The sequence below is a fragment of the Mus musculus genome, chromosome 6, assembly GCF_000001635.26.
Source record: "Mus musculus strain C57BL/6J chromosome 6, GRCm38.p6 C57BL/6J".
Lineage (NCBI taxonomy): Eukaryota > Metazoa > Chordata > Mammalia > Rodentia > Muridae > Mus > Mus musculus.
This window is the reverse complement of record NC_000072.6, coordinates 75427002-75441494: the sequence shown is the minus strand read 5'-3', so window position 1 is coordinate 75441494 and position 14493 is coordinate 75427002. Positions and strand designations below refer to the sequence as shown.

Here is a 14493-nt window from a genome sequence, read left to right as displayed (position 1 = left end):
TAGGATCTTCTGGCTTTCATAGTCTCTGGTAAAAAGTCTGGTGTAATTCTGATAGTCCTGCCTTTATATGTTACTTGACCTTTTTCCCTTACTGCTTTTAATATTCTATCTTTATTTAGTGCATTTGTTGTTCTGATTATTACGACTCGGTAGGAATTTCTTTTCTGGTCCAGTCTATTTGGAGTTCTGTAGGCTTCTTATATGTTCATGGGCATGTCTTTCTTTAGGTTTGGGAAGTTTTCTTCTATAATATTGTTAAAGATATTTGCTGGCCCTTTAAGTTGAAAATCTTCATTCTTATCTACTCCTATTATTGGTAGGTTTGGTCTTCTTATTGTGTCCTGGATTTGCTGGATGTTTTGAGTTAGGATATTTTTGCATTTTGTGCTGATGTTCTCTATGGAATCTTCTGCACCTGAGATTCTCTCTTCCATCTCTTGTATTCTGTTGCTGATGCTTACATCTATGGTTCCAGATTTCTTTCCTAGGGTTTCTATCTCCAGTGTTGCCTCATTTGGGTTTTCTTTATTGTGTCTACTTCCCTTTTCAGGTCTAGTATGGTTTTGTTTATTTCCATCACCTGTTTGGATGTGTTTTTCTGTTTTTCTATATGAACTTTAGCTGTGTTCTCCTGTATTTCTTTATGTGAGTTATTAAAGACCTTCTTGATGTCTTCTACCATCATCATGAGATATGCCTTTAAATCCGAGTCTGTGGGAGTACTGGGTTCTTATGATGGTGAGTGGTCTTGGCTTTTGTTAGTAAGATTCTTACACCTGCCTTTCACCATCTGGTAAACTCGGGAGTCAGTTGCTATAGTTGTCTCTGGTTAGAGCTTGTTCCTCTTGTGATTCTGTTATTCTCTACCAGCAGACTGGGGAGACCATCTCTCTCCTGAGTTTCAGTGGTCAGAGCACTCTCTGCAGACAGGCTCTCCTCTTTCAGAGAAGGTGCACAGATATCTGGCGTTCATACTTGCCTCCTGGGAGAAGATGAAGGCCTAAAACAAGACCTGTCTCAGAAGCTGTTAGCTTCTGTAGTCCACACTCTCACCTGTGCAGACTAGTCTAGGTGGAGTCTGGGAGCCAAGATGTCTCCAGCAGATGCTTAGGCAAAGCTCTCCCAGGCCAGGTGAACACCTATCCTCTGGCAGGGAAGGTGCTCAGATGTCTGGAGCCTGAAATGCGGTCTGCCCCAGAAGCTCTGTTGTTTCTGCCTGACCCAGAAGCTGTTTGTTTCTGTAGTCCACACTCTCCCCTGTGCAGACCTGAATACATTTCATAAAGAAATCCTAGAAAATACAGACAAGTGTAGGAAAACATAAAATTGCTTAGGACTTAAAAATGGAAATAAAAGCAATAAAGAAAACACAAAGTGAAAGAATAATGGAGATGGAAAATACTTAAGTGAATAGGAAATTCAGGCATAAGTATCACCAAAGGATGCAAGAGATGGATGAGAAAATTTCAGGCAATAAAAGAAATAAATTCATTAGACAAAAAAAGAGTTATAGCTAAAATATTTCTAACACAAATTATCCAGTAAATACAGGATACTATGAAAATACCAAATCTAGGAATAATAATTTTAGAAGGAGAAGATTCTCAGCTAAACATCCCAGAAAATATATTCAACAAAATCATAGAAGAAAATTTCACTAACCTAAAGAAAGGGATGCCTATAAAGATATATGAAGCATTTAGAAAACGAAGTATATTAATTCAGGAAATAAAGTTGCTCAACTACATAGTATATTAAATCAGGAAATAAAGTTGTTCAACTACATAATAAGCAAAATACTAATTGCATAGAACAAGGAAAGAATATTAAAAGCTGCAACAGGAAATTGCCAAATAACTTAGAAAGGTAGACCTATGAGAATCAAGCCCAATTTTTCAACAGAGACTCTAAAACACTTAAAGTCTTCCACAGATGTTGTTCAGATTCTAATAGACAATAAATGCCAACCCATATACAAACTACTATACCAAAGAGAATTTTAAATCACCATGAATGTAGAAAATAAGATATCCCATGACAAAACCACATTTAAGTATCCCTCCACAAAACCAATACTACAGAAGATACTAAAATGGAAATTGTAAATCAAGCAGGGTAACTACATCCAAGAAAACAAAGGAAATAAGTGCATTCATACCAGAAAAATTAAACAAAGGAAATAGAAACTAATATAAACATACAGAAACTCTCTCTCTCTCTCTCTCTCTCTCTCTCTCTCTCTCACACACACACACACACACACACACAGAGAGAGAGAGAGAGAGAGAGAGAGAGAGAGAGAGAGAGAGAGAACCACCACCCTCAAAATAATGGGAATTAAAATGAAAAGTCATTGGGCACCATGTGTTTTCTTTGGTTGGTGGTTTAGTTCCAGGGAGCTCTGGGGGTTCGGGTTGGATCACATTGTTGTTCTGCCTATGGGGTTGCAAAACCCTTCAGCTCCTTGAGTATTTTCTCTTGCCCCTTCATTGGGGACCCTGTGCTCAGTCCACTGTATGGCTGTGAGCATCCACTGCAGTATTTGTCAGGCACTGGCAGAGCCTCTCAGGAGACAGCTATATCAGGCTCCTGTCAGCAAGCTCTTGTTGGTATCCACAATAGTGTCTTCATCCTGTGAAGGTTCCATGCCTCAGTATAGGCGAATGCCAGGGCCAGGAATTGGGAGTGGGGTTGGTGAACAGGGTGAAGAAGGAGGGGATAGGGGGTTTTCAGAGGGTAAACCAGGAAATTGGATAACATTTGAAATGTAAATAATGAAAATATCTAATAAAAAATAAGTGAAAGTCATTGGACATTAAGTCTCAAGATCATTGAACCCAATTCCCTAATAAAAGGACACATTTTAAGAGAATGGATGAGAAATGAGATAAGAGGCTCTATTATTCTACTACATACAAGAAACACACTACAGCAACAAAGGTAGATATTACCTCAGAGTGAAGGCCTGGAAGAGGTTTTTATTATTATTTTTTTCAAGCAAATGGTTCCCAAAAACAACATGGTATCACCTGTCTAATATTTAATTAAAAAAAAACTTCCAACAAAAATTAATCAAAATGTATGGAGAAGGATGTTTCATACATATCAAATGAATGTACCAAGATAACATCTCAGTTCTGAATATCTATGCCCCCAAATTCTAGGCAACACATATTTATAAAAGGAACATTACTTAAGCGTAAACTACAGATCATACTCTACACAATAATAGAGGGAGACTTCAGCACCCCAGTCTCACCAATGAAAAGGTCATCCACACCATAGTTAATCAAAGAAATAATGTAGGCAACATTGTGACTCAAAGGGACCTAACAAATACCTACAAAACACAAAAGAGCATACCTTCTTCTCAGTGCTTCATGGAATCTTCTGCAAAACTGACTATATGCTCTGTCATATGCAAATTTCAACAGATGCAAGAAAATTGAAATAACTCTCTTATATAAAGAGACCATCACTTCAACAACAGAGAAACAAGAGAACACTTACAAACTTATGAAAACTGAACACTACTTTACTGAAGTTAACTTGGGGCAGATGATAAAGAAATTAAAGACTACCTACAACTCAATGAAGCCAAATGTATAAAATACATAATCTTGTGAGACATAATGAAAGGAGTACTGAGAGGAAAGTTCATTGCAATAAGTGCATTCGTAAAGAAATTATAAAGATCTTATACTAGTGACTTAACAATCCACCACTAATCGCTATTAAAAAAGAATAAAAAATATTCAAGAAGAGTAGATGGCATGAAATAATCAAACTGAGGGCTGAATCAATAAAATATAAACAACAGTAACACTAAGAATCAATGAAACAAAGAGGTGCCTTTTTGAGAATATGACAGATAAACCCTTACCCCAACTAAAAGGCAGAGAAAGAATATCCAAATTCACAAAATCTAAATGAAAAGGAGCATAACAATGGACATGAAGCCGGGCAGTGGTGGCACACACCTTTAATCCCAGCACTTGGGAGGCTGAGGCTAGTGGATTTCTGAGTTCGAGGCCAGCCTGGTCTACAAGGTGAGTTCCAGGACAGCCAGGGCTATACAGAGAAACCCTGTCTGGAAAAACAAACAAAACAAAACAAAACAAAACAAAACAAAAAACAAAATGAACAAAATAAATAAATAAATAAAATGGACATGAAGGAAATTCTAATACTTCATGATCCATTTTGCACACTACAAAATTCAAAAATCTAAAAGAAATAACAATATTTTCAACAGACACCACTTACCAAAGTTAATTAAACATCAGAAAAAGAATCTAAATAGGTGTATATTCCTAATGGTACAGAATCAGTCATTAAAATTATCCTGCAGAGAAAACATCCCAGAGCCAAACTGTTTCATTGCAGAAATCAAGCAGATGTTCAAAGAGTAGATAATATCTCAAATTATTCCACAATAGAACAGCCAGACCAGTGCCAAGTTCTTATGAGGACACAGTTACCTTGATACCCAACAAAGAGAGGCAACAAATCAACTTACAAATCAATTCCCTCATGAACATTAATGCAAAAATACTCAGTAAAATATTTGTAATCCGAATCCAAGAAGACATTAAAAAGATCATCGTGATCAAGCAGGCTTCATCCCAGAGATGCAGGGACATTTCACTTTATGAAAACAGTGCAATATACCATACAAAGAAACTGAATTAAAACACACACACACACACACACACACACACACACACACACACACACGCACGCACGCACGCACGCACGCACACACACACACACACACACACACACACACACACACACGCACACACACACACACACTATTAAGAATACATTCTGAAAATACAATGGACAACATCTAAATCCTCCATATGGTAAAAATCCTGGAGAGGTCAAGGATATAATTAACTTACCGAAACATAAAGAAATATACAGCAAGCCTATAATCAACATCTAACTAAATGGGAAGAAACTAAAAATAGTTCATCAAAATCAAGGACAAGAAAATGTCTACCTTCTACATATCTATCCAATAGATTACTTGAAGTTTCACCTAGAACAAAAAGAAAACCAATGGAGATCAATGATCTACAATCTGTAAAGGAAGAAGATGAAGGTTCCCTTTTTGTAGATGATATAATAACCTACATTTAAAAAGATCTATAAAAAACTTTAATAGCTAGTAAATATCTTTAGTAAAATGTTTGGAAACAATATTAACTCAAAAAAATCAGTAGCCCTCCTTTATAAAAATAATAAATGGGCTGAGAAAAAAATCGTCAAACACAGCATTCACTAGAGCCACAAATAATATAAAATATCATCATGTAACTCTAATCAAAGAAGCGAGAGACCTGTCTGATAAGAACTTCAAGTCTTTGAATGTAGAAATTGAAGAATATATCAGAAAATGAAAAGATCTCACAGGGTCCTGAATAAGTTAGGATTAGAATAAGAAGAATGGCCATCTTAGCAAAAAGAATATACAGATTCAACACAATTGTCACTTAAATTGTAACACAATTCTTTATAGACCTTGAAGGAACAATAGTCAACCTAATGTGGAATAATAAGACCCTAGAATAGGTAAAGTAATTCTGTACAGTAGAAGAACTTCTGGAGGTATCACAATTCCTGACTTTAAGCAGTACAACACAGCAATAGTAATAATAACTTCATTATATTGGCCCCAAAGGAGACAGGTTGATCAATGGAATCAAACTGAAGACACAGAAATAAAGCCGCACAACTATGGACACTTGATTTTTGACAAAGACATCAAAATTATATGATGTAGAAAACATCTTTAACAAATGGTGCTCATCTAACTGGATGTCTACATGTAGAATAATGGAAGAAGATCCATGTCTATCACTTTGCACAAAACTTAGGTCCAAGTGGATTAAAGACATAAACATAAACACATATATCCTAAACCTACTAGAGGAGAAATTGGGGAAAAGATTTGAGTGTATTCACACAGGAGACAACATTCTGAATAGGACAGATAGAAATCAGGGAAACAACATGTTTCATAATAGCTAGACATAATATAAAATACAATGGTATAACTCTAAGTAAGCAAGTGAAACATCTTTATGATAAGAATTCAAACCTTTGAAGAAAGAACTTCAGAAGCTATCAGAAGATAGAAAGATCTCCCTTGCTCATAGATAGGCACAGGCCCTAAGATCAACAATTAATAAATTGGGGTACTGGTTAGTCCATAATGTTGTTCCTCCAATAGGGTTGCAGATCCCTTTAGCTCCTTGGATACTTTCTCTAGCTCCTCCATTGGGAGCCCCGTGATCCATCCAATAGCTGACTGTGAGCATCCACTTCTGTGTTTGCTAGGCCCCGGCCTAGTCTCACAAGAGACAGCTATATCACCGTCCTTGCAACAAAGGCTTGCTAGTGTATGCAATGGTGTCATCGTTTGGAGGCTAATTATGGGATGGATCCCTGGATATGGCAGTCTCTAGATGGACCATACTTTTGTCTCAGCTCCAAACTTTGTCTCTGTAACTCCTTCCATGGGTGATTGTTTCCAATTCTAAGAATGAGCAAAGTGTCCACACTTTGGTCTTCATTCTTCTTCAGTTTCATATGTTTTACATATTGTACCTTATATCTCACTATACTAAGTCTCTGGGTTAATATCCACTTATCAGTGAGTACATTTCATTTGAGTTCTTTTGTGATTGGGTTACCTCACTCAGGATGATGCCCTCCAGGTCCAACCATTTGCCTAGGAATTTCGTGAATTCATTCTTTTTAATAGCTGAGTAGTACTCCATTGTGTAAATGTACCACATTCTTTGTATCCATTCCTCTGTATCCATTCCTCTAGAGCTCTTGACTCTAGCTGCATATGTATCAAAAGATGACCTAGTCGGCCATCACTGGAAACAGAGGCCCATTGGTCAGGCAAACGTTATATGCCCCAGTACAGGGGAATGCCAGGGCCAAAAAATGGGAATGGGTGGGGAGCGGAGTGGGGGGGACTTTTGGGATAGCATTGGAAATGTAATTGAAGAAAATACATAATAAAAAAAAGAAAAAAAACAATAAATTGGACTGTATGAAACTGAAAAGTTCTGTAAGAGAAAGAACAAAACAGCCCTGTACAGAATAGGAAAAGATTTTTAACAACTCCAAATTTGACAGAGTACTGATATCCAAAATGTATTAAAAAAAAAAAACTCAATAAACTAGACCTCAACAAACCAAGCAATCCAATTTTTAAAATGGGGTACAGATCTAGTGAATTCTCAACTGAGGAATCTCTATTGGCTGAAAAAGCACTTACAGAAATGTTCAACATTCTTAGCCATCAGGAAAATGCAAATGAAATGGGCTCTGGGATTCCTCTCAGGATGTTTAAGATCAAAAACACAAGTAATCACACATGCTGGTAAAGAGACACATGGAAAACAATCCTCCACTGCTCTGCAAAAGAGTGTAAACATGTACAGCCACTTTGCAATTCAATGTGGTGATTTTTCAAAAAATTTCAAGTAGTTCTACCTCAACTCCCAACTATTCTATTCCTGAGGATATACCCAAAGGAGTCATGACCATACCGCAAGAATTAGGTATATCCATACAAGTTTTATTGTTAATAGCAGAAACTGGAAACAATATAGATTGCACTCAAATGAAGAATAGATAAAAAAAAGAAACAGTTAGTTATACAAAGTAGTATTACTCAGCAGATAAAAACAATGACATTATGATATTTTCAGGCAAATGGATGGAGCAAGAAAAGATCATAGTCAATTAGGTAATAGATACTCAGAAAGAAAAACTGATATATTTTTATAAGTTTATATTAGCTGTAAAATAAACGATAACCATGCTACACTCCACAGAGTCAGAAATGATAAATAACAAGGAAAGCTCAAAGGGGAACATATGAACCTCACTGTGAAGTTGAAATTAAATAGACATTGTAGGCAGATTGAAGGAGGGATCTAGATCATGGTGGGGATGGAAACAGGAAAAATTAGGTGAGGTAAGATGGGGTCAGAAAGAGAGTTCTGGCGTGAAAACTGGAGCTGGGGATCATCTTTGGGAATAGCTAGAAATCTAGTACAATGGAAACTTCCAGGAAGTTATGAGGGTGACTCTCGATATATCTCTTAGCATGGTAGATCCAGAACCTGAAAAAGTCATCTCCTATTACCAGGAATGTCTTCCCTTTGTGGGACTGGAAGAAAAACCAATCCACAAAGTCTTTGACTTACAATTTGCCCAGCCTACAAGGTGTGCTAAGGTAAAGTTGTTGCTGAGTTTGGCGGAGTGGCCAGCCAATCACTAATCTAGTTTGAGACTCAGACCAAGAAAAGGATATGTATCCTTTCCACTACCTCAGGGTTATAACCCAGACCTAGGATAGAAAATTATTCCTAATGATAATCTACTATACTCTGATTGGTCCAATTGTCAACAAAGAGAATTCTCCCAGAAACTAGTGGGAGCACATACAGAGAGAGACCCACACTCAAACAGGCAAAGCTTATGAAATCCAGAAGAAGATGGCAAGGAAGGATTGTAGGAGCCACACAAGTCAAGAACGCCATAAGAAAATCCACAGAATCAACAAATCTGGAATAATAGGGTTCATAGAGACTGAACCAACATCCTAGGAGCCTGTGTAAGACTGACCTAGGTCCTCTCTATATAAGTTAGAGTTGTGTAGTTTAGTCTTCTTGTGGGACACTGAACATTGTGAGCAAGAGCTCTGACTAGGTTGCCTGGCTTTGAAGCCCATTGTTTCTTACTGGATTACACTAACTAGCCTTAATAGGAAGTGCCTACACTTGCTGCAAATTGATATCCTATAACTAGTTGATATCCATGTGAGGTATAAATTTCTCTGAAGAAAAATGGAGAAGCAGTGGATCTTACTTTGGGTTTTACTGCTGTGAACAGACACTATGACCAAGGTAACTCTTATAAGGACAACATCTAATTTGGGCAGACTTACAGATTCAGAGGTTCAGTCCTGTATCTTCAAGACGGGAGCATAGCATTGTCCAGACAGGAATGGTACAAGAGGAGCTGATAATTCTACATCTTCATCTAAAGGCAACTAGGAGAAGACTGATTTCCAGGCAGCTATAATGAGGCTATTAAAACCTATGCCCAGAATGACACACCTAATCCAACACACACACACACACACACACACACACATACATGTCCAGCCCATTATATGTGCTGTTATCTGCGATTTAGTAGTCCTGGATTTTATGAGAAAGTAGGAAGAGAAAGCCAATGGTTGTGAGTCAGTAACAGTAACACTTGATGGTTTCTAACATCACTTCTAGTCTACAAGTTCTGGTCCTGTTTCTGTTCCTGTTCTGATTTCCTTTGATGAGAAATAGTGCTGTGGAAGTGTAAGACAAATAATGCCTTTCCTAGGCAAGTAGTTTTGGTCATGGTACTTCATCCTAGACGTGGCTATCCTAATTAGAACAAAAGTTGTTGTCAGGAGAGGAATATTGCTATGACAAATGAGCCCATGTGGTTTTGTAGAAGATGGTGAAAGAATTTTGGAACTTTGGACTAAAAAATCATTTATTATTGAGAGCACAGTGACTTGTTTTGTAGGAGCTTGGAACATAAGAATATTGAGAGTGGTGTAGCTGAAGGAGGATTGGCTTGTTAAGGTCCAGAGTGAAGTTTAAAGACTATCTGGGTCACTTGTTAATTTTTAATAAGTGTCAGGATATTGATTAATTTGGTTTGTGGGCAAATATCTTGTTTTCACCACATATTGTGTTTACAAATGTTGTTGGGTATAGTAGTGTGGGCTGGCATCTGTGGAACATTAGGGTCTACAAGGTATCTGCCCAGGCCCTATTAGCTTTTAGATTCTATATTGAGAAGTCAGGTGTAATTCTGATAAGTTTGCCTTAATAAGTTTCTTGGCCACTTTCCCTTGCATCTTATAATATTCTTTCTTTGTTCTGTACATTTAGGATTTTGATTGTTATGTGGGTGGGAGATTTTCTTTTCTGGTCAAATGTATTTGGTGTTCTGTAGGTTTTTTGTATTTTTATAGCCATTACTTTTTTTTATTAGGTATTTATTTCATTTACATTTCCAATGCTATCCCAAAAGTCCCCAACATGCTCCCCTAACCACTCCCCCACCCACCCACTTCTTGGCCCTTGCTTCCCCCTGTACTGAGGCATATAAATTTTGCATGACCAATGGGCCTCTCTTTCCACTGATGGCCGACTAGGCCATCTTCTGATACATATGCAGCTAGAGACATGAGCTCCGGGCGGTACTGATTAGTTCATATTGTTGTTCCACCTATAGGGTTGCAGATCCCTTTAGCTCCTTGGATACTTTCTCTAGATCCTCCATTGGGGGCCCTGTGATCCATCCAATAGCTGACTGTGAATATGGGATGCGTCCCCAGATATGGCAGTCTCTAGATGGTTAGGTTGGAGAACGTTCCTTCTATGATTTTGATAAAATCAAAATATCCGGCTCTTGGAGCTGAGATTCTTTCTCTTCTGCTCCTATTATTCTTATGTTTTGATATTTTCATAGTGTTCCATATTTCTTGGATGTTTTATGTAAGGTGCTTTTAGCATTAATCTTTTCTTTGACTCATGAATCTATTTCTCATACAGTACTTTATACATCTCTTATATTCTGTTGGTGAGAGTTGTGTCTGTAGTTCCTGATCACTTACATAGATTTCCCATCACCAGGATTCCCTCAGTTTGTGTTTTTTTTTTTTTTTTTTCATTGCTTTTACTATCGTTTCAGGTCTTGTGTTTATTACATTTTCCTGCTATCTGTTTTTATATTCCTGTATTTCTTTAAGGGATATTCACTTCCTTTTCAAAGGCCTCTATCAGCTTTGAAATACTGGATTTAAGGTCATATTCTCTTGATATGACTGTGTTAGGATATCCAGATCTTGCTTCAGTAGGATAGCTTGGCTCTGGTATTACCATATTGCCCTGGCTCTTGATTGTGTTCTTACACTGGCTTTTACCCATCTGTTTGTCCCTGGTGTTAGCTGGATGTTTCTAATGCTTACATAGCTCCTCTCAGATGTAGGTAGAATCTTTCATCTGACAGTGGAGCTCAGTGAATAGAATGCTGCTCACCTCTGCTGGCTGTGCCCCAGGAAAAAATAATGTTCCTGGGGAAATGCAGACTTTTCTGGAGGGCAGAGATGTGGGCCAGACAATGGCACTTAGGTGATAAAGCACAGCTCACAGCACCTTTCTGTTAGCAAGTTGGACCTGGCTGGCAGGGGATAGATGAGATGGGATCAATCCTTGTTGTTCCTGGGGCCCCACAGGCCTGCATGTCCCTATGGCCAGGCTAGGCTCAGTTGGACCTGGCTGGCAGGGGATAGATGAGACAGGGTCAATCCTTGTTGTTCCTGGGGTCCCACAGGCCTGCATGTCCTATGGCCAGGCTAGGCTCAGTTGGACCTGGTTGGCAGGGAATAGATGAGACAGGGTCAATCTTTGTTGTTCCTGGGGGCCTACAGGCCTGCATGTTCCTATGGCCAGGCTAGGCTCAGTTGGACCTGGCTGGCAGGAAATAGATGAGACGGGGTCAATCTTTGTTGTTCTTGGGGTCCCACAGGCCTGCATGTCCCTATGGACAGTCTAGGCTCTTTGGTAGGAAAAGTGATGGCGCTCACAGGATGGTGTGGAGCTCACCTTTGCTGGCTTAGCCAAAGTTGACATGGCAGGCAGAGATTAGGATTTTATTTTAAGAGACAACATCCTGACACTCAAATTAGGGATGCAACCCCATGAACAGAGAAATAACTGCAGCAGTGGACAAATGCACATGCCATCAGTTTTGATAAATCCCCTGTGAAGTTCTCAAGGAGAGAGTTATCGATGAGAAATACTATAATCTAAGGTAGTTGGGACCTTGTATAGTGCTACTTTAGATGGCTTAAAACGGTTGCAGAAAATGAAAGCTAAATGAATTAACTGAAGTTTCCTGAATAATTATTATGATTACTATCATTTTCATATTTCATATTTTATCCTTAATAGCCAGAGTGGCTTTCTGTACTCATTGAAAGAAAAAAAAAACTTTAGAGATGCACAGAAAAGAATACTCTAAAAAGTGGGTTAATAAGATAGAAGCCATAGAAAATCTTATACATGAAAATAAGAAAAATAATCAAATTCAGAGGAATTTAGTAAAGCCTTTAAAAGACTTATAAATGAAAATAAGAAAAAAAAATACTAATCCACAGACAGAGGAATTTAGACAATGCCTAACACATTATCGCATGATGAAACTGAAGAGGGAAGCCCAGTATTATTAGGAAATCAAACATAGTTTATCTAGTTGTAGCAGACAATAGGCACCATGAAGGTTATGAAGAACTTCAATGGAACCCTACAGACATATTAGATTTGAGGAGATTTAAGAAAGCAGTCATCTCATATAATATGTGTTCACCCTATGTGAAGCAAATACTAAATTTGCGGACAACAGACAACTAAGAACAGAATTATCCCTCAAGACTTGAATGATTTTGCAACAGCAGTATTGGAAATCAGTCCTCAGTCACAGTGAAGAACATGGAGGAAATGGTAAGCTAGGATCATAGAAGAACAAAATTAAGCTAGAAGTATCAATATTTCCTAGAAGAAAGTTAGATGTCAATATGCTGAGTTACAAAGGCAGGTGAATTTAGTGATCATACCTTGAAGCTATGTTATTTCACTACTTCAAGTGTTTGGTAAAAGACTGAAGATTCATGAAAGGGGTCTGATTCATTTAAGAAAATTAAACATAGCCAAAAAGAAGTCTTCACTGATTTTTTTTCCAAAGATTGACTTTAGCAGTAAATATAATAGAATAGTATCAGATTCATATATTAGAAAACTACTAATCAAATCTTTGGCTTTTGAGAACACTAATTCAGAATTCAAAAGAGTGATTAGATTCATGAATGCAAGATTAGCACCAATAGATGAATGAATTACAAATAAGGCTGATATTGGATCTCACATTTACAATGCTATTCTGATAGGAGAAGCAATTTTGTAAAGTCTTAGTAAAACTCAAAATGGCAGATGTTTTAATTGCAGTAAGAAGGTCATTTGAAAGAGATTGTAGGCAAGTCATTCCTGGAAACAGTGTATTTTATAAAGATAATCCCAAAACAAGACTCAAGCCTTATGGATTATGTAGATGTGTGGCAAAGACTGGCATTGAACTAATGAATGCAGATAACAAAAGACAGGCAAGATAAACTTTTTCTATCAAGAAACTAACTGAGGATCCTCCCATAGGTCCCAATTTAAATTCAATCATTCCCTGTCAGTGTCTAAGAAGCCAATCCATGGATCAATTGAAAGATTCAATGCATATATATATATATATTCTCTGAATACAATCAAGGACAGAAAAGCTTCAGCTGATAAAACAATAGTTCAGAAAAGACCAAAGGGTAAGTATTTTGACAAGGTGCTATAAATTATCAGAGATCAAAGTTAAAAAATACAAATTAATGGCATTGAAATTGAAGGTTTATTTGAAGGTCAATTAGACTCAGGAACAGGTATAATAATGCTTTAACCAAAATCTTGGTGACCAGATTGGCATCTTCAGGAGGTAAATATTTATATTCTAGTGACTAGATTTTTATCTTACATAAACAAGGTGCAAGGTGGATTGAATACATAGATCCAGTAGGAAAAATTGAAAATGTCATATTTGTCTAATTTAGCCATAAATTTATGGTGACATGATTTGTTGCAGCAATAGAAAGCACAGATTAACATTCTTTCAATCTCAGAAACAAACCATAAAATAAAGGATGCTTCTGAAAAAAATATTAAAAGGTATTATCAATAACAGTAATATAGTCATAGACTTTCCAGTTATCCATTGTTAAGACCTATGTAGAATGTTAGTGCCTAGGTAATTGCAACCTGGATAGTCTGTAATTATAACAAAACTTTCCCATTTTTCTTCTGTTACCAGGAATCATTCCAATGCCAAGATTATGTATTCTGTTGTATTCTGTGCCCTTGGAAACCAATCATAATAAAAGTCAGTACTTTTTCGTATACTTAGCCACAATAAGCTTAGAATTGAACCCACCATCACCCAATTTCCTGAAACTGTGTATAAACTTTAAGGTATAAGATGCCTGTGGGATGGACTCCAGCACAAAACAAAACAAAACAAAACAAAAAAAACACACACACACACACACAAAAAAAAACCAAACAACAATAACAATAACAAAACACCTAACACCTGACACTTGTGCCAATATAAGAAACTATTTGGGATAAGACTTCCATTTTATGTAGTGGTTGAATAAAGTTTAAGTTCCCAAGTCTTCCCAGGGATCTGACATCCTATTTGCCAGAAGAAACATGCATGTGGGTAACTCACATCCTGGTTGGCAAGTGAAGACACAAATATTAGACATGTCCCATCAGGCAGACAAGTTAGGACATGAATATTAAACAA

The 14493-nt window shown here is 37.3% G+C and overlaps 1 long non-coding RNA gene across 1 annotated transcript in view; it reads left to right on the top strand.

Moving 5' to 3' along the window:
* Positions 1-14045, top strand: part of Gm38835 — a 47535-nt gene extending 33490 nt beyond the window's left edge. Inside the window, exon 3 of the long non-coding RNA XR_869183.1 lies at positions 13996-14045. This is a non-coding gene — a long non-coding RNA (predicted gene, 38835). The remainder of the gene's footprint in view (positions 1-13995) is intronic.
* Positions 14046-14493: the final 448 nt, after the last annotated feature.